This window comes from Somniosus microcephalus, chromosome 4, assembly GCF_052327205.1.
Source record: "Somniosus microcephalus isolate GS21.2 chromosome 4, FLI_Smic_1.0, whole genome shotgun sequence".
Taxonomy (NCBI): domain Eukaryota; kingdom Metazoa; phylum Chordata; class Chondrichthyes; order Squaliformes; family Somniosidae; genus Somniosus; species Somniosus microcephalus.
The window spans coordinates 79,810,992-79,831,995 of NC_140990.1; the positions used below are offsets into that span (position 1 = coordinate 79,810,992).

The window sequence follows — 21,004 nt, forward strand, 5'->3', positions numbered from 1 at the left end:
GCGGTACAGTGCCAGGGATAGGAGCTTCATTAAATCCGAAGTAGCAAGACTCCTGAAGGAAGGGATTATTGAGGGTAGCACTAGCCCATGGTGAGCACAAGTGGTGGTAGTGAAGACTGGCGAAAAACAGCGCCTAGTGATTGACTACAGCCAGACGATCAATCGCTACACCCAGTTAGATGCATACCCACTCCCCCGCATATCTGACATGGTCAATCAGATAGCACAATACCGGGTGTTCTCGACGATTGATCTAAAGTCGGCATACCACCAGCTCCCCATCAGGGCTGAGGACCGCCAGTACACAGCTTTTGAAGCTGACAGTCGTCTCGACCACTTCCTCCGAGTCCCCTTCGGCGTCACCAACGGGGTTTCGGTCTTCCAAAGGGAGATGGACCGAATGGTTGACCAGAATGCGCTGCAGGCCACCTTCCCCTATCTAGACAACGTCACCATCTGCGGCCACGACCAGCAGGACCATGACGTTAACCGAGAGAAATTCCTCCGTACGGCCCAGCGGCTGAATCTAACATACAACAAGGACAAATGTATGTTTCGCACCACGCGCCTCGCCATTCTTAGCTGCGTAGTGGAGAACGGAGTCATCGGCCCCGACCCCGACAGAATGCGCCCCCTTATGGAGCTCCCCCTCCCCCACTGCCAAAAAGCACTGAAGAGATGCCTAGGGTTTTTCTCTTACTATGCTCAGTGGGTGCCCAACTATGCGGACAAAGCCAGACCCTTCATCAAGTCCACCTCCTTCCCCCTGACAGCAGAGGCATGTGCAGCCTTCACTCTCATAAAAAAAGATATTGCGAAGGCCACAATGCACGCAGTGGATGAGTCCATCCCTTTCCAAGTGGAGAGCGACGCATCTGACTTCGCCCTAGCTGCAACCCTTAACCAGGCGGGGAGACCCGTGGCCTTTTTCTCAAGGACCCTCCAGGGCCCCGAGATTTGACACTCCTCTGTCGAAAAGGAGGCCCAGGCCATTGTGGAAGCGGTGCGACATTGGAGGCATTACCTGGCCAGAAAATGATTTACCCTGCTCACTGACCAGCGTTCAGTAGCTTTTATGTTTAATAATAATCAGAGGGGCAAAATCAAGAACGACAAGATCTTGAGGTGGAGAATTGAACTCTCCACCTACAATTACGATATCTTGTACCGGCCCGGGAAACTCAATGAGCCCCCAGATGCCCTATCACGTGGTACATGTGCCAACGCGCAGGTTGATAGACTGCAGACCCTCCACAATGACCTCTGCCACCCGGGGGTCACCAGGTTCTTCCATTTCATCAAATCCCGTAACCTGCCCTACTCCATCGAGGTCAGGACCATGACCAGGAACTGCCAAATCTGTGCCGAGTGCAAACCGCATTTTTATAGGCCAGACAGAGCAAGCCTGATCAAGGCCACTCGCCCCTTCGAGCGCCTGAGCGTCGATTTTAAAGGGCCACTCCCCTCCTCTGACCGCAACGTGTACTTCCTCAACATAATTGATGAGTACTCCCGTTTCCCGTTTGCCATCCCGTGCCCAGACATGACCAGTACCACGGTCATTAAATGTCTGAATGACCTTTTCGCCTTGTTCGGCTTCCCTAGCTATATCCATAGCGACCGGGGCTCATCCTTTATGAGCGACGAACTCCGTCAGTACCTGCTCACGAGAGGTATTGCTACAAGCAGAACCACCAGCTACAACCCCTGGGGGAACGGCCAGGTGGAAAGAGAGAACGCGACGGTTTGGAAGGCCGTCCTCCTAAACTTAAAATCTAAGGGCCTTCCGACCTCTCGCTGGCAGGAGGTCCTCCCTGCGGCGCTCCACTCCATTCGGTCACTGCTTTGTACGGCCACCAATGCCACCCCCCATGAAAAAATGTTCACTTTCCCCAGGAAGTCCACATCGGGGACCTCGCTACCGACATGGCTGACGTCTCCAGGACCCGTCCTACTGCGGAAGCACGTGAGGTCCCATAAAACGGACCCCCTGGTCGAGAGGGTGAGCCTCCACGCCAACCCCCAGTATGCTTACGTGGTGTACCCGGACGGGCGGGAGGACACAGTCTCCATACGAGACCTCGCACCTTCGGGTGCCCCTGAAACACTACCATTGCCATCCACCACTACCCACAACCCAACCCCTGTAGACGGCATGCCGCAGCCCCAGGACCCGTCATTGACCACCCAACCACTCAATGAGACGCCAGATTCAACGTTGGATACTGCACCATCACCGCCGCCACCACAACGATCAGGACGGCATACAAGGCCACCCGATAGACTTACTTACAAAAACCTTTAGTACACTTCACCCCGCCGGACTCAATTTTAAACAAGGGGTGAATGTGGTAAACCACTGTTATTGTTGTTCACCGTTGTTGTTGTTGTTGCACACTGTTGCATCTATGCATGCCTCAACATGCCTCTGCTGGCTCCGCCCCTGGCTCCACCCACAGGCCCAGGTATAAAGGTGACTGCTCTGCAGCCCCCTGCCTTCTTGGAACCCAGTCAACCACGAGAGGCATGCTCTGTTCTTTGCTAATAAAAGCCTTTTAGTTACTCTCCTAACTCTCCGTCTTTTATGAGTAATTGATAGTGCATCAATGACCAATGGCAGGCATTCAGGGCTGAGATAGTTTGGGTACAAACCAAGCATATTCCCATAAGGAGGAAAGATGGAGCGTCCAAAGCTCGAGCTACCGATGACAAAGGATATCGAGGTTAGAATAAAACAGAAAAAGGTTTATGACAAATGTCAGGTACAGAATACAGTCAAAAACCAGGCAGAATACAGAGAGTGCGGGGGAAATTGAAACAGGATATAAGAAGGGCAAAGAGACAATATGAGAAAAGATTAGGGGGTAACATAAAAGAGAACCCAAAAATCTTCGATAAACATATGAAAAGTAAAAGGATAGTTAAAGGAATGGTGGGGCCGATTAGGGACCAAATAGGAGCTCATCATACGGAGGCAGAGGGTGTGGCTGAGGTACTGAATGAGTACTTAGCATCTGTCTTCACTGTGGAAATGTGAATAAAATGGACGATGAATTGGCTTACAAAAATGGCTTCGCACAAGGAAAGTCTAGATTAGATTAAAGAGCAGCCCCAGCTTTGCAAAGTGCAAAGCTAGCAGAAAAGAGAGACACCTGCCCCAGCCTGCGGCCAAGTGTTAACGAGCAATAAAGGTCACTGAAAGGGCTTAATTGCTAGCTAGAAGATGACTGACTAGCTATTGTGCGGTGCCCAATCACGATCCGGTACTTCAGGAAGGCATATGCAGCAGTGAGACAAGTCAGGACTTGCCCGCCAGACTGAAGACCAGATCATGGCCAAACTGAAAGGGCTTAAGTGATCCCCATTGGAGAACGCTTGTTGCCAGGGAAGTGATGTAATGACCCTTGTCCCACTGTATAAAAGGGGCTTCCCTACCGGTATTCGCTCTTAGCCAGAAGACGTGTGGACCATCAAGAGAGTCAGACACCTCCCGGGGACGTAAATGCTGGCAACACGTGCCTAACCCGGTGTGACTCTCGGGACACGAATGTACTGTAAAAGACCTCAATATACTGTGTGACCACTGCGAACAGTTGGAAGTAATAAAATGTTGTTTTAACTCTCCGAACCCTTGAGCCTGGAATCATTCTTCGTACTACGGAACTCAAGACGAGGACCAGGAAAACCCGGTTCTAACAACTTGGCGTAGTCAGCAGGATCGCAAGACGTCAAGAAAGGGGAAAAAGGTAAGCACTATAATTTATTGTGCCCTTTTTGCACCCTGTCTCTGCGATCTTTATTGAACGAACCAACCGGGTAGCGTACCCTCTGGCTGGCGGTTAACGGAGCACAGTGTCCCATTGCTAGCACGCGACAGAGTCCGGGACTCTGATCTATCGATAAACTTATTCGTTAAGTCTACGACCTGTGGCAACATGACAGAACCAAGAAAAAAAACAACGACGGAAAAAGGAGGCAAAGCCCCTCCCGAAACCACGTTAGAAGAAATAGTAATCCAACTTAAACAGTATATAGAAAGTACATTCGATGTCCCACAACATGAATATAATATCGAACAAAAATTTGGTGCCTCAAAAGGACAATGGTCCCTTGATGATATAAAAAGAGCATGGGGCAAGACCACCCGTAGGGAAAAGAAAAACGGGCTGGGTATTGGCCACCTTGACACAGTGTAGGCAGAGAGGAGAAATAACTCGAAGGTGACAGAGGCCAAAGAAAAAGAACAAAAAACAGCTCTCCATGAACAAATAACAAAATACAAAACCGAGTTAGAGAAACACCAAAAATGCCTTGAAAAAGCAAACGAAAGAGCAGAAAAGTGGAAGGCAAAAACCAAGAAGGAAAGGGAGGCACACAGGGAAAGCCCAAAAGTGGTGACAATTACCCCGACGCCCTTGTACCCTACCTATCCTGCAGCCCCCCCTACAGCCCCTCCGGCATATGAACAGCCCACGCCCCAACCCCGATCAAACGAAGCCCATATTGCTAAAATAAATACTCCTCTTACGGACTCATCAGACAAAGAAGATATAACCGAGAAACCACCCCCACGCCTTGCCCCCCATCAGGTTACAAAAACATGAAGTAGGCGGCCGAAATCTCCGAATTTATACCTATTACCCGGCCAACCCAAAAGATATAGATCAATGGGCAACTGATATGCCGCACCCAAAGAAAAGCGGAGTAAAAGCCTGGCAGTTCTTGGAACGAAAAAGAACAATCTATAACCTGCACCCATTTGATGGATGCCAGGTTATAGCAGTAGTAGTTAGCGCAAGAGAGTCGGCCGCCCTGACGGCAATAGTAAATATGGCCGTCACCAGACGAGCAAACGCCCTACTTAATGCAGCCAGACAAACACACCAAGCGGCATTAGCGGCGCATCAAGCAGCCAACCCACCTCCAGCTGCCGGAGCCGCACTCCCTGCCGTACCACCTCCAGCTCCACCAGTCCTAATAGCCCCCCTGACCTAGCTATGATAGAATCATACAGCCAAAAAGCGCAGCCTTTGACCAAACTGCTAAAGGACAATCCAGGTTCCAGGGATCAGATCGCATTAAACCCAGAGCAAATGCGGACGTTCGAAGAACTGAAGCGCGCCCTATGTAGCGCACCGGCTTTAGCCATTCCCGATGCGCGAATGCCATTCCGCCTCTATGTACACGAAAAGGACGGGTATATGACAGCAGTACTAACCCAGGCCCACGGAGATAGACACAGGCCTGTAGGATACTATAGTACCCAGTTGGATTTGGTGGCCCAAGGATGGGGTAACTGTCTGAGAGCTATGCAAGCAACCTGCCTAGCAATAGAAGTTACAGCCCCGGTAGTTTTATCACAAAAGTTGGTGGTCCAATGCCCGCACACCGTCCATGCTATGTTAGGAATGAATAAGGTAGCTCAAGTGACCGCCTCTCGATGGACCCGATGGACCACGATTATGGAAACAGATAATTTGACCATTACTAAATCCGGGCCGGGCAATCCAGCAAGCATGATGCCCCTGACAAACCCCGAAGAACTAGAAAGTGATCACGACTGTGTAAACCTGTTAGATGCCATGCAGCAGAGGGCTGAGATGCAGGAGCTACCCTTACACAATCCTGAAATGGTCCTTTACACGGATGGGTCATCCTTTGTGGAAAAAGGAACCCGATTGGCAGGGTGGGCGGTTACAACAGAATTCGCAGTAGTACGAGCAGGAAGTATGGGAGGAGGGGCCTCAGCACAACAGGCAGAACTAGTCGCCCTCACCCAAGCCTGTCTCTATGCTCGAGACAAGACGGCCAATATATATACCGATTCTAGATATGCCTTTGGCATCGTCCATGACTTTGGACAACTATGGAAACAAAGAGGTTTTCTGACAGCTGCAGGTACACCCATAAAAAATGGAAGAGAGGTAACAGCATTAATGGATGCCATCCAGTTACCCGAAGAAGTGGCCATACTAAAATGTAAGGGCCATAACAAAGAAGATACCCCTGAAGCTAGGGGCAACGCTAGGGCAGACGAAGCAGCAAAATACGCCGCCCGTACCATTACCCCCCCCCAACACCTCAGGTGCGATATATCACGACAAACAACGACCAAGGGGACATCCTACTAACGCAAAGAGAGACCCCAAGGGAGGAACAATGGACATGGTTAGAAAATGGGTTGCAACCCAATAAAGATGGCATATGGCAACATCTCAAAACGGGAGCAGTAGGATGCCCAAAGGAACTGATGCCGTTTTTGGCCCAACAAATACACTCGTGTGGACACATAGCCACACAGCAAATGACAGCCAGATTCCAGAGAAACTGGTGGGCAAAAGGGTTTCGAACTCAAGCCCAAAGAATAGTGGAGCAATGTGTGAAATGCCAAAAAGTAAATCCCGGACAAAAAATTGAAGTACCAATGTTAAAAGCACCTGCTCCGGCAGGGCCCTTCCAACATTTGCAGGTCGACTATATTTCCTTGCCAAAATGTCAGGGATGTACAGATGTATTGGTGATGGTCGATCGCTTTTCATGATGGATCGAAGCCACCCCAGTTCGAAGCGCCACCGCTGCTGCAACCGCGAAAGTCTTGTGTAAAGATTACATTCCTAGATGGGGCGTGCCCTTATGTATTGACTCAGACCAAGGCACACATTTTACGGGGGAAATAATTAAAGAACTTTGTAGACTACTACAAATACAATGGTCATTGCATTGCCCATACCACCCCCAATCATCGGGACAAGTGGAAAGAGCAAACAGGACAATTAAACAACGGCTCACTAAGTATCACTCTGAAGGAGTGCCATGGCCTCAGGCCCTACCCCTCGTCCTATGTAGTATTCGAGCCACCCCGAATAGGACCACTGGACTCAGTCCCTATGAGGTCGTTACCAGTAGACCAATGTCGCTACCCGGAACAATAGATCTACGTAGGGCTGACATTCATCTTCTAAGTGATACAGTACTAAAGTATTGTAAAGATCTAACAGATGCTGTCAGTTTTGCTTCCCAACAGGTCAGCGCAGCTTGGCAAGAACCCCCACCGGGAGGACAGTTTAGTCCCCGGGCTACAAGTTTGGGTAAAGAAAATAAAGCCAGCCCCCCTGGAAGACAAGTGGGAAGGTCCGTATGTCATCCTGTTGACCACAGGAGCAGCCGTGAAAGTACAAGGAAAAAAAGCTTGGATACACGTGACACACGTGAAAAGAGATACGACAGGAGCCCCAACAGAAGAATAAATTGGACTTATTGTGTACCATGATTCCCATCAGCATATTGCTAGCCATCTCCTTTACCCTTTTTCTAACATGGGTAGAAGTAGACGCAGCAGAGGAGGGGAAACCCCCAGAGGAAGCCTGTTCGGTCCTACACAGTTATCTGTAAACTCGAAATTAAAACCCTTTTGGTTGTGTTCATGGCCAGAACACAAACAAAACGGAGCCACGGGGTATGGTCTTGATAAAGTGCACTATCAAGAGGATACCTTGTATATAATGATTCTTGGAGATTGTACAAAGAATCAAAGGGGGGAATGTGGAAATGTGAATAAAATGGACGATGAATTGGCTTACAAAAATGGCTTCGCACAAGGAAAGTCTAGATTAGATTAAAGAGCAGCCCCAGCTTTGCAAAGTGCAAAGCTAGCAGAAAAGAGAGACACCTGCCCCAGCCTGCGGCCAAGTGTTAACGAGCAATAAAGGTCATTGAAAGGGCTTAACTGCTAGCTAGAAGATGATTGACTAGCTATTGTGCGGTGCCCAATCACGATCCGGTACTTCAGGAAGGCATATGCAGCAGTGAGACAAGTCGGGACTTGCCCGCCAGACTGAAGACCAGATCATGGCCAAACTGAAAGGGCTTAAGTGATCCCCATTGGAGAACGCTTGTTGCCAGGGAAGTGATGTAATGACCCTTGTCCCACTGTATAAAAGGGGCTTCCCTACCGGTATTCGCTCTTAGCCAGAAGATGTGTGGACCATCAAGAGAGTCAGACACCTCCCGGGGACGTAAATGCTGGCAACACGTGCCTAACCCGGTGTGACTCTCGGGACACGAATGTACTGTAAAAGACCTCAATATACTGTGTGACCACTGCGAACAGTTGGAAGTAATAAAATGTTGTTTTAACTCTCCGAACTCTCGAGCCTGAAATCATTCTTTGTACTACGGAACTCAAGACGAGGACCAGGAAAACCCAGTTCTAACATCACAAAAGAAGAGGATGAAGTTAATGCCGCAGTAGAGGAGGGGGGAGTAGAGAAATTGGATAAAAATGGATAGAAAGGAGGTGCTAAATAGGTTGACATCACTCAAAGTTAACAATTCACCCGGTCCAGATGCGATGCATCCTAGATTGCTGAGGGAAGCTAGGGTGGAGACAGCAGAAGCTCTGACCACAATCTTTCAATCTCCCTCAGATATATGGGAGTGGTGCCAGAGGACTGGAGGATTGCAAATGTTACACCCCTGTTTAAAAAAGGGGAGAGGGATAAACCTGGTAACTACAGGCCAATCAGTCTAATGTCAGTGGTGGGTGAATGACTAGAGACCATTGTCAAGGACAAAATTAATTCTCACTTGGAGAAGCATGGGTAAATAAGGGGCAGCCAGTATGGATTTGTTAAAGGTAAATCGTGTCTGACTAACCTGATTGAGTTCTTTGATGAAGTAACAGAGGGTTGATGAAGGTAGTGCAGTAGATGTTGTATATACGGACTTTCTAAAGGCATTTGATAAAGTACCACATAAGAGACTTACTCGGAAAATAGAAGCACAGGGAATTAAAGGGCTGATGGTAATTTGGGTATAATTGGCTAAGGGAGAGGAGGCAGTGAGCAGTGCTGAGCGATGTTTTTCTGACTGGAGGGAAGTATGCAGTGGGTTCCCCCAGCGGTCGAGATTAGGACCATTGCTTTTCTTGTTATATATAACTGACCTGGACTTGGGTATAGGTGTACAATTTCAAAGTTTACGGATGATACAAAACTTGGCAACATAGTAAATAGTGAGCATAGTAGTAGCAGACTTCAGAAGGACAGAGACAGACTGTGAAATGAGCAGACACAAGGCAGATGAAATTAAATGAGGTTAAGTGTGAAGTGATGCTCTTTGGGAGAAAGAACAGGGAGAGGCCGTATAATCTAAATGGGACTATTTTGAGGGGGTGCAAGAGCAGAGGGACCTGGGGATCCATATTCACAAATCTTTGAAAGTGCCGCGGCAAGTTGGTGAGGCAGTTCAGAAAGCGTATGGGATACTTGGCTTTGTAAATAGGGCCATTGAATACAAAAACAAGGAAGTTACACTAAACCTTTACAAATCACTAGGAACATAGGACAGGAGGAGGCCATTCAGCCCCTCGAGCCTGTTCCGCCATTCAATGAGATCATGGCTGATCTGCGACCTAACTCCATACACCCGCCTTTGGCCCATATCCCTTAATACCTTTGGGTAACAAAAACCTATCAATCTCAGATTTAAAATTAACAATTGATCTCGCATCAATTGCCATTTGCGGAAGAGAGTTCCAAACTTCTACCACCCTTTGTGTGTAGAAGTGTTTCCTAATTTCACTCCTGAAAGGTCTGGCTCTAATTATTAGACTATGCCCCCAGTCCTAGAATCCCCAACCAGCGGAAATAGTTTCTCTCTATCTACCCTATCTGTTCCCCTTAATATCCTGAAAACTTCAATCAGATCACACCTTAACCTTCTAAATTCTAGGGAATACAACCCTAATTTGTGTAATCTCTCCTCGTAACTTAACCCTTGAAGTCCAGGTATCATTCTGGTAAACCTACGCTGCACTCCCTCCAAGGCCAATATATCCTTCCTAAGGTGTGGTGCCCAGAACTGCTCACAGTACTCCGGGTGTGGTCTAACCAGGGTTTTGTACAGCTGCAGGGTTTTGGCCTCAGCTGGAGTCTTGTGTACAGTTCTGGGCACCACACTTTAGGAAGGATGTCAAGACCTTGGAGAGGGTGCAGAGGAGGTTGACCAGGATGGTACCAGGGATGAGGGACTTCAGTTATGTGGAGAGATTGGCGAAGCTGGGATTGTTCCCCTTAGAGCAGAGAAGGTTAAGAGGAGACCTAATAGAGGTGTTCAAAATGATGAGGGGGTTTGGATCGAGCAAGTAGGGAGAAACTGTTCACTCTGGCAAGTGGGTCGGTAACCAACGGTCACAGATTTAAAATAGTTGCTAAAAGAACTAGAGGGAAATGAGGAGAATTGTTTTCACACAGAGGGTTGTTAAGATCTGGAACGCACCATCTGAAAGGATGCTGGAATCAGGTTCCACAGGAACTTTCAAACGGTAATTGGTCATGTACTTGAAGAGGACTAGTTTGCAGAGTTCTGGGGATAAAGCTGGGGTTTGGGACTAAATTGGACAGCTCTTTCAAAGAGCCGGCACAGACACGATGGGCCGAATCACCTCCTTCTGTGCTGTTAGATTCTCTGATCAGTGTGAACTCGCTGGTGTTGCTTGAGCTCCCTGGAGCTTTTAAAGCTCTTACCTCAGTTAGGACATTTAACGGCCTCCCACCAGTGTGAGCTCGCTGGTGTTCCTTCAGTTCCCCGGGGCTTTTAAAGCTCTTCCCACAGTCAGAACACTGAAATGGTCTCTCCCCAGTGTGAACAAGCTAGTGTTGCTTCAGATCCCCGGAGCTTTTAAAGCTCATCCCACAGTCAGAACAGTTAAACCGCCTCTCATCAGTGTGAGCTCGCTGGTGCTGCTTCAGTTTCCTGGGGCTTTTAAAGCTCTTCCCACAGTCAGAACACTGAAATGGTCTCTCATCAGTGTGAACAAGCTGGTGTCGCTTCAGATCCTGGGGGCTTTTAAAGCTCTTCCCACAGTTAGGACACTGAAATGGTCTCTCATCAGTGTGAGCTCGCTGGTGTTCCTTCAGCTGTCCGAGGCTTTTAAAGCTTTTCCCACAGTCAGGACAGTTGAACGGTCTCTCATCAGTGTGAGCTCGCTGGTGTTCCTTCAGATCCCGGGGGCTTTTAAAGCTCTTCCCACAGTTAGGACACTGAAATGGTCTCTCATCAGTGTGAACAAGCTGGTGTCCCTTCAGTTCCCCGGAGCTTTTAAAGCTCTTCCCACAGTTAGGACACTGAAATGGTCTCTCATCAGTGTGAACAAGCTGGTGTCGTTTCAGCTCCCAGGGGCTTTTACAGCTCTTCCCACAGTCAGGACACTGAAACGGTCTCTCCCCAGAGTGAAGAAGCTGGTGTTCCTTCAGTTTCCTGGGGCTTTTAAAGCTCGTCCCACAGTCAGAACAGTTAAATGGCCTCTCATCAGTGTGAACAAGCTGGTGTCCCTTCAGATCCCTGGAGCTTTTAAAGCTCTTCCCACAGTCAGGACAGTTAAAGGGTCTCACATCAGTGTGAGCTCGCTGGTGTCCCTTCAGTTCCCTGGGGCTTTTAAAGCTCTTACCACAGTCAGAACACTGAAATGGTCTCTCCCCAGTATGAACAAGCTGGTGTTGCTTCAGATGCCCGAGGCTTTTAAAGCTCGTCCCACAGTCAGAACAGTTAAACGGCCTCTCATCAGTGTGAGCTCGCTGGTGTCCCTTCAGATCCCTGGTGCTTTTAAAGCTCTTCCCACAGTCAGAACACTGAAATGGTCTCTCATCAGTGTGAACTCGCTGGTGTCCCTTCAGATGCCCGAGGCTTTTAAAGCTCTTACCACAGTCAGGACAATTAAACGGCCTCTCATCAGTGTGAGCTCGCTGGTGTCCCTTCAGATCCCATGGGCTTTTAAAGCTCTTCCCACAGTCAGAACACTGAAATGGTCTCTCATCAGTGTGAAGAAGCTGGTGTCCTTTCAGATCCCCGGGGCTTTTAAAGCTCTTCCCACACTCAGAACATTGAAATGGTCTCTCGTCAGTGTGAACAAGCTGGTGTCGCTTCAGTTCCCTGGTGCTTTTAAAGCTCTTCCCACAGTTAGGACACTGAAATGGTCTCTCCCCAGTGTGAACAAGCTGGTGTCGCTTCAGCTCCCCGGGGCTTTTAAAGCTCTTCCCACACTCAGAACATTGAAATGGTCTCTCATCAGTGTGAACTCGCTGGTGTGTTTGCAGGTGGGATGAACAAACAAATCCCTTTCCACACACGGAGCAGGTGAACGGACTGTCCCTGGTGTGACTGCGCCGTTGAACTTCCAATGCAGACGGGAAACTGAATCCCTTCCCGCCGTCCCTACCTTTACCCGGTTTCTCCCCAGTGTGATGGTGCACGTGTCTCACCAGATCACGCGATCGGCTGAATCCGCGTCCACACACCGAACACGTGTGCGGTTTGTCATCGCTGCGATCGCTGCTTTCTCCTTCCATGTGCAAAGGCCGATGATATTCAGGTCCGGATGAATCGAGCGACTCTGTCAGATCTTGACGTGATGTTTGGTCTGAGCTTCCCGCCTGTAACTGCTCCACTTCTATAACCCTGTAAATTGAGATCAGAAAAGGATCAGAGGCAAACTGTTGCTTAATTTTCCCCTTTCCGAACCTAGGGGCAGTGAAGCTGATTTTCAGGCTCCAGTTGCTGCACAGGTTGGTTGAAAGGATCAGCAGTAATGGCGGCTGTAATACCCACAAGCCCCCGGCGCTACAGAAAGTGATCTGTTGACTCTGAGTCCTGCGCATGTGCTCATGGCCCCCGCGCTCTCCCTCCTGCTCCACAATCGCCCGTCCCGATCGGTCCGCAACGCACATGCTCAGCGCACAAAACCCCGCGGTTGGAACACCGGGCGCGCATGCATCTGGTACGTGTGCACGGCTCAGGTGGGGGCAAGTTGGTGTTTCACCTCAGCCGCCAGGGAGGTGCGCATGCGCAGGACGACCCAACATTCTTCCTGTCAGCAATCACTCCCTCGTTTCTTTAATAAAAACAGAAAATGCTCAGCAGGTCAGGCAGCATCTGTGGAAAGAGAAACAGAGTTAACGTTTCAGGTCGATGACTCTTCGTCAGAACTGCTTGTTCTTTAGTGTCAGCCAGTGACTCCGTTGGTAGCACTCTCACCTCTGAATCAGAAAGTTGTGGGTTCAAGTCCCACTCCAGAGACTTGAACACAAAAATCTAGGCTGACACTCCAGTGCAGTGCTGAGGGAGTGCTGCATTGTCGGAGGTGCCATCTTTCGGATCAGACATTAAACTGAGGCCCTGTCTGCTCTCTCAGGTGGATGTAAAAGATCCCATGACATTATTTTGAGAAAAATAGGCTTGCATTTATACAGTGCTTTCATGGCCAGCAGACGTCTTGAAGTGCTTTACAACCAATGAGGTACTTTTGGAGTGTAGTCACTGTTATAGTGTGGGAAAGAGCAGGGGAGTTATCCCCGGTGTCCTAGCCAATGTGTATCCCTCAATTAACATAAAAAGATGGATTATCTGGTCGTTATCACGTTGCTGTTTGTGGGAGCTTGCTGTGCGATTATTGGCTTCCGCGTTTCCTACATTACAACAGTGACTACATTTCAGAGGTACTTCATTGACTGTAAAGCGCTTTGGGACGTCCGGTGGTGGTGAAAGGCGCTATATAAATGCAAATCTTTCTTTCTTCACTGGCCTCACCAGCGACCTCTTCTGGCTGTTGGTTGATTCACAGCCAAGAGCCCGCCCATGCATACGCGGGACGGCGGTTTGGGCCGAGTCCGGCACAGTGACCCCTCCCGGTCACCAAGGGTAACAACCGCGCATGCCCAGAGGAGACCAACCCCCCTCCCCCACTTGGAGCTGCGACTGCGCACTTGGATCCTGTCGGATGGAGTCGGCACGGGGCAAGGCCTTGGTGTCGGTTACAGAGTCGCGATCGGTGACGCAAAGTGAGTTTTCTCCGCTCTGATTGGGTGGCGAATCGCGCGGGGTGGGGGGAGGGGTGGATCGGGAGAGAATCAAGCGAAATAGAAAAACCTGAGAGTCCGCGAGGCTCCGGACCGAGCGCAGTCAGTTGGACGGTCACGTGATCCCCTCGGGGACACGTGACCCGGGCCCACGGCCTTATTGACAGGAGCTTCTGACCAATTGGGAGCGAGCGGGGCGGTGCTGGAGGAGCGAGCCGGCGGCGGGTCCTCCAACCAATCAGGGAGCCCGAGGGGCGGGACTAGCGCCGGCTGATTGCCTGATCCGCAGGGCAGCGAGTTTCTCCAGTCCCTTGTTCAGGGCCCGGGGCCAGGGGAGGCTGTGGGCCTTTATTCCCCTTATTGGACACAAGGCTCTTTGTCTCACAACACACTGGCCCAGGTTTTAATACAGACTTTTAAAATTCATCAATAAACCCTGTGCTTCTTTGGAACAAACTTTCTAATATTTTATAGAATCATAGAATGGTTACAGCACAGAAGGAGGCCATTCAGCCCATCGAGCCCGTGCCGGCTCTCTGCAAGACCACTTCAGCTAGTCCCACTCCCCGCCCTTTCCCCGTAACTCTGCAAATTTCTTTACTTCAGGTACTTACCCAATTCCCTTTTGAAAGTCGTGATTGAATCTGCCTCCACCACCCTTTCAGGCAGTGCATTCCAGATCCTAACCACTCGCTGCATAAAAAAGTTTTTCCCTCATGTCGCCTTTGGTTCTCCTGCCAATCACCTTAAATCTGTGTCCTCTGGTTCTCGACCCCTCTGTCAATGGGAACAGTTTCTCTCTATCTACTCTGTCCAGAACCCTCATGATTTTGAACACCTCTATCAAATCTCCTCTCAACCTTCTCTGCTCTTAAGGAGAACCACCCCAGCTTCTCCAGTCTATCCACGTAACTGAAGTCCCTCATCCCTTATCCCTGGAACCATTCTTGTAAATCTTTTCTGCACCCACTCTAAGGCCTTCACATCCTTCATAAAGTGCGGTGCCCAGAATTGGACACAATACTCCAGTTGAGGCCGAACCAGTGTTTTATAAAGGTTCATCATAACTTCCTTGCTTTTGGACTCTATGCCTCTATTTATAAAGCCCAGGATCCCGTATGCTTTTTTAACCACTTTCTCAACCTGCCCTGCCACCTTCAACGATTTGTGCACACATACCCCCAGGTCGCTCTGTTCATGCACATAGAAACATAGAAGATAGGAGCAGGAGTAGGCCATTCGGCCCATCGAGCCTGCTCCGTCATTTAATGAGATCATGGCTGATCATCCAAATTCAGTACCCTGTTCCTGCTTTTTCCCCACATCCCTTGACCCCTTTAGCTTTAAGAAATACATCCAACTCCTTCTTGAATATATTTAATGAATTGGCCTCTACTGCCTTCCGTGGCAGAGAATTCCACAGGTTCACCACTCTCTGGGTGAAGGAATTCCTCCTCATCTCAATCCTAAATGGCTTACCCCTTATTCTTAGACTTTGACCCCTGGTTCTGGACTCCCCGACCATCGGGAACATCCTTCCTGCATCTAGTCTGTCTAGTCCTGTTAGAATTTTATAAGTTTCAATGAGATCCCCTCTCATTCTTCTGAACTCCAGCGAATATAAGCCCAATCGACCCAATCTCTCCTCATATGTCATTCCTGCCATCCCAGGTATCAGTCTGGTGAATCTTTGCTGCACTCCTTCCATGGCAAGAACATCCTTCCTCAGATAAGGCGACCAAAACTGCACACAATACTCAAGTTGTGGTCTCACCAAGACCCTGTACAACTGCAGCAAGACATCCTCTCGCTATGAAGGCCAACATACCATTTGCCTTCTTAACTGCCTGCTGCACCTGCATGCTTACCTTCAGCGACTGGTGCACAAGGACACCCAGGTCTCGTTGCACTTCCCCTTCTCCCAATCTATTGCCGTTCAGATAATAAGTTGCCTTCCTGTTTTTGCCACCAAAGTGGATAACCTCGCTTTTATCCACATTATACTGCATCTGCCATGCATCTGCCCAATCACCCAACCTGTCCAAATCATACTGGAGTTTATCTGCTTCCTCCTACCAGCACACACGCCCACCCAGCTTTGTGTTGTCTGCAAACTTGGACATATTACATCTAGTTCCCTCGTCTAGATCATTAATATATATTGTGAATAGCTGGGGTCCTAGCACCGATCTCTGCGGTACCCCACTAGTCACTGCCTACCACTCGGAAAAAGACCCGTTTATTCCAACTGTTTGCTTCCTGTCTGCCAACCAGTTCTCTATCCAAGTCAGTACCTTACCCCCAATCCCAAGTGCTTTAAATTTGCACGCTAATCTCTTATGTGGGACCTTATTGAAAGCCTTCTGAACGTCCAAATACACCACATCCACTGGTTCTCCCTTATCTATTCTACCAGTTACATCCTGAAAAAATTCCAGTCGATTAGTCAAGCACCATTTACCTTTTGTAAATCCATGTTGACTTTGTCCGATCCTGTCACTATTTTCCAAGTGCTCTGCTGTTACATCTTTTATAATGGACTCTAGCATTTTCCCCACTACCAGTGTCAGTGATCTCCCATCAGATTAATGTGCTTCTGCTGTGTGTGTGTTTAACAAGTTGCCCGAAGCAGTTCTTAAGGTGGGGAACCAGTGAGTGCAGAACTGAACCCATTCAGATTCAGCACCTTCAGGGGAGGAGAGGGAGGGGAACCAGTGAGTGTAGTACTGAACCCAGCCAGCGTCAGCACCTTCAGGGGAGGAGAGAGAGGGGAACCAGTGAGTGTAGAACTGAACCCAAATAGAGTCAGGACCTTCAGTGGAGGAGAGAGGGGAACCAGTGAGTGTAGAACTGAACCCAGCAAGTGTCAGCATCTTCAGGGGAGGAGAGGGAGGGGAACCGGTGAGTGTAGAACTGAACCCAGTCAGAGTCAGCTCCTTCAGGGGAGGAGAGGGAGGGGAACCAGTGAGTGTAGAACTGAACCCAGCCAGAGTCAGCACCTTCAGGGGAGGAGAGGGAGAGGAACCAGTGAGTGTAGAACTGAACCCAGCCAGAGTCAGCCCCTTCAGGGGCGGGAGAGAGAGTGGAACCAGTGAGTGTAGAACTGAACCCATTCAGATTCAGCACCTTCAGGGGAGGAGAGGGAGGGGAACCAGTGAGTGTAGAACTGAACCCAGCCAGAGTCAGCATCTTCAGGGGAGGAGAGGGAGGGGTACCAGTGAGTGTAGAACTGAACCCAGCCAGAGTCAGCCCCTTCAGGGGCGGGAGAGAGAGTGGAACCAGTGAGTGTAGAACTGAACCCATTCAGATTCAGCACCTTCAGGGGAGGAGAGGGAGGGGAACCAGTGAGTGTAGAACTGAACCCAGCCAGAGTCAGCATCTTCAGGGGAGGAGAGGGAGTGGAACCAGTGAGTGTAGAACTGAACCCAGCCAGAGTCAGCACCTTCAGGGGAGGAGAGGGACGGGAACCAGTGAATGTAGAACTGAACCCAGCCAGAGTCAGCACCTTCAGGAGAGGAGAGAGAGGGGAACCAGTGAGTGTAGAACTGAACCCAGCCAGAGTCAGCACCTTCAGGGGCGGGAGAGAGAGGGGAAACAGTGAGTGTAGAACTGAACCCAGCCAGAGTCAGCACCTTCAGGGGAGGAGAGGGAGGGGAACCAGTGAATGTAGAACTGAACCCAGCCAGAGTCAGCACCTTCAGGGGAGGAGAGGGAGAGGAACCAGTGAGTGTAGAACTGAACCCAGCCAGAGTCAGCACCTTCAGGGGAGGAGAGGGAGGGGAACCAGTGAATGTAGAACTGAACCCAGCCAGAGTCAGCACCTTCAGGAGAGGAGAGGGAGGGGAACCAGTGAGTGTAGAACTGAACCCAGCCAGAGTCAGCACCTTCAGGGGAGGAGAGGGAGGGGAACCAGTGAGTGTAGAACTGAACCCAACCAGAGTCAGCACCTTCAGGGGAGGAGAGAGAGGGGAACCAGTGAGTGTAGAACTGAACCCAGCCAGAGTCAGCACCTTCAGGAGAGGAGAGGGAGAGGAACCAGTGAATGTAGAACTGAACCCAGCCAGAGTCAGCACCTTCAGGGGAGGAGAGGGAGAGGAACCAGTGAGTGTAGAACTGAACCCAGCCAGAGTCAGCACCTTCAGGGGAGGAGAGGGAGAGGAACCAGTGAGTGTAGAACTGAACCCAGCCAGAGTCAGCACATTCAGGGGAGGAGAGGGAGGGGAACCAGTGAGTGTAGAACTGAACCCAGCCAGAGTCAGTACCTAGAATTGTCTGTTCTGAATTTCTATCATGTACTCTCAGTCATGACTTTTGTAAACTCCTTTTACAGGATATTAGGAGGGGAGGATTTGCAGATGGGAAACTCAAGCCAAACATCACATCAAGATCTGACCGAGGCTCTCGATACATTTGGACGTCAATAATATCGGCCTTTGAATGTGGACTGAGAATTGTTTTAACCAGTTACACAGCCTGAAAAAACATCGCACCGTTCACAGTGGGGAGAAACCGTACACGTGTTCTGTGTGTGGACGAGGCTTCAACTGATCGTCCAACCTGGAGAGACACAAGGACACCCGCACCATGGAGAAACCGTGGAAATGTGGGGACTGTGGGAAGGGATTCACTTACCCGTCTGAGCTGAAAACTCATCGCTACCGGCACACCGGGCAGAGGCTGTTCACTTGCTCCGTGTGTGGGAAGGGATTCACTAATTCATCCCACCTTCTGAGACACCAGCGAGTTCACACTGACGAGAGACCTTTTGAATGCTCCAACTGTGCAAACTGCTTTAAAAGCTCTGAGGAACTGATTCAACACCAGTGAGTTCACACTGACGATAAACCATTCAGTTGCTCTCACTGTGGGAAGAGATTCAGGCAGTCATCCAATCTCATTGTACACCAACGCACTCACACTGGGGAGAGGCCGTTCACCTGCTCCATGTGTGGGAAGAGATTCATTAAATCATCCAACCTGCTGACACACCAAAGACTTCACACTGGGGAGAGGCCGTTCACCTGCTCTGTGTGTGGGAAGGGATTCACTTGTTCATCCACCCTGCTGACACACCAGCGAGTTCACACTGGGGAGAGGGTGTTCACCTGCTCCATGTGTGGGAAGAGATTCAATCAGTCATCCAACCTGCTGACACACCAACGAATTCACACCGGGTAGAGGCCGCTCACCTGCTCCATGTGTGGGAAGGGATTCACTTGTTCATCCACCCTGCTGACACACCAGCGAGTTCACACTGGGGAGAGGGTGTTCACATGCTCCATGTGTGGGAAGAGATTCAATCAGTCATCCAACCTACTGACACACCAGCGACTTCACATGTGACTGCATGGGTTGGATTCTGCTGTTAAACACATCCAGGACTGAACCATGCTCATTCTGACAGTTGGGGTTTGTATCTGCTGATGTTAATATCCCTATAACTGGGCTGGAGTTTAATATTCTGGATATGTAGCTGATTGTGTTCGCAGGGCTGCAGTGTCCCTTTGAGAACCGCTGTCTGTGATCTTTTCCTCTTAATTCAGGGACTTTGATCAGAAATTAGTTTACAAAAAAATTATGAATTTTACGTCAATCCTAAATTAATCTTTGGTACAACCTTTACAATTCAGTGTCTGAAAGTTTCCACTGATTTACATCTCCAACTGGAAAGTGCTGATTAATCCTTGCTGGCAATTCTTACTGACTTGCACATTACACACAGTGACACCTCCATTATCCACCAGAAAGAAGGGGAATGGGAATTGGTGGAGAATCGAGAGTCCCCAAATGTTGCCCCTCCCGTCTGGTACAGCAATCCCCTCGGCACGGGAATGGAGACAAGTCCAATCCAAGTAACGGGCTGAGTTTAATCTTTCTGGGCCTGTGGGGTTGGTTTATATCAGATGGGAGGAGATTGGTGTCAGTGACTGTGGGGTTGGTTTATATCAGACAGGAGGAGATTGGTGTCAGTGACTGTGGGGTCGGTTTATATCAGACAGGAGGAGATTGGTGTCAGTGACTGTGGAGTTGGTTTATATCAGACAGGAGGAGATTGGTGTCAGTGACTGTGGGGTTGGTTTATATCAGACAGGAGGAGATTGGTGTCAGTGACTGTGGGGTTGGTTTATATCAGACAGGAGGAGATTGGTGTCAGTGACTGTAGGGTTGGTTTATATTATACAGGAGGAGATCGGTGTCAGTGACTGTGGGGTTGGTTTATATCAGATAAGATAAATTAGTCAAAGTTGGAGATATATATTATATTGTAGGAATGGTCGAATTCCTAACTAGAAATGGAGGTCGACTCAGGCGATCAATCAAAAGGTCTTTAATGCCAAACTAAACTAGTTTAAACAGATTGATGCAAGAGAACTATGAATACAGGTCTTAACAGTTTGGAGGCTCCACAAGGACTGCCTGGGTGGTCCCATAGATGGCGTCATCACGTTTTTCCCGCGCTTGGGTAATCACGTGATCAGCGGCATGACGTCATCGCGTTTGCCCGCGCTCTTAAAGGGACCGCGCCCTGTACATGCAAACAGTATATACAATGGTACAGATTTAGGCTGTAGCTAACACATCGTTAAAGGGAATTATGTACAATTGTTCAGAGTCCCTCAGTGGCTCTGCCACATGTGCCCCCCCCCAGAATTGTCTTTAACGGAAAAAGTCAAACGGTGAGGGAGTCTGACGAGCCTGTCAGAACGACTTCTGTACTCCCGAAGCGGAAGCTGCTGGACGGCGGGCGGTTTGGCGGGTGGTTGCACTTGTCCTGGAGTGACAATGGTGGGCGGCCGACCTCGTCTTGGCGGCTGTGCGGTCTCAACGGGACGGTCAAGGTCCAAGTGTGCTGGTTTCAAACGGTCGACTGAAATGTGGTCCAGTTTACCACTGACATCCACCGTGAAGGTTTTGTCTCCTGCCTCTAACACGCGGAAAGGACCAGTATATGGGGCCTTGAGCGGATCCCGATGTGCACCGTGGCGGATGAACACGTATTCAGCTTTTTTCAGCTCTGCTGGAACGTGAGAGTTCCGAAGCCCATGATGCAATGTGGGAACCGGTGCGAAACATCTGGCTGCCTCCTGGTGACTGATAAGCTAGCCTGACACGGACCATGGCTCCGTTGGTGTTGGTAGGAAATCCCCCGG

The 21,004-nt window shown here is 49.6% G+C and overlaps 1 pseudogene; it reads left to right on the forward strand.

The window, feature by feature from the left end:
* The window catches only part of LOC147119326 (uncharacterized), a 153,154-nt pseudogene extending 133,848 nt beyond the window's left edge, over positions 1-19,306 (forward strand).
* The last annotated feature ends 1,698 nt before the right edge of the window (positions 19,307-21,004 follow it).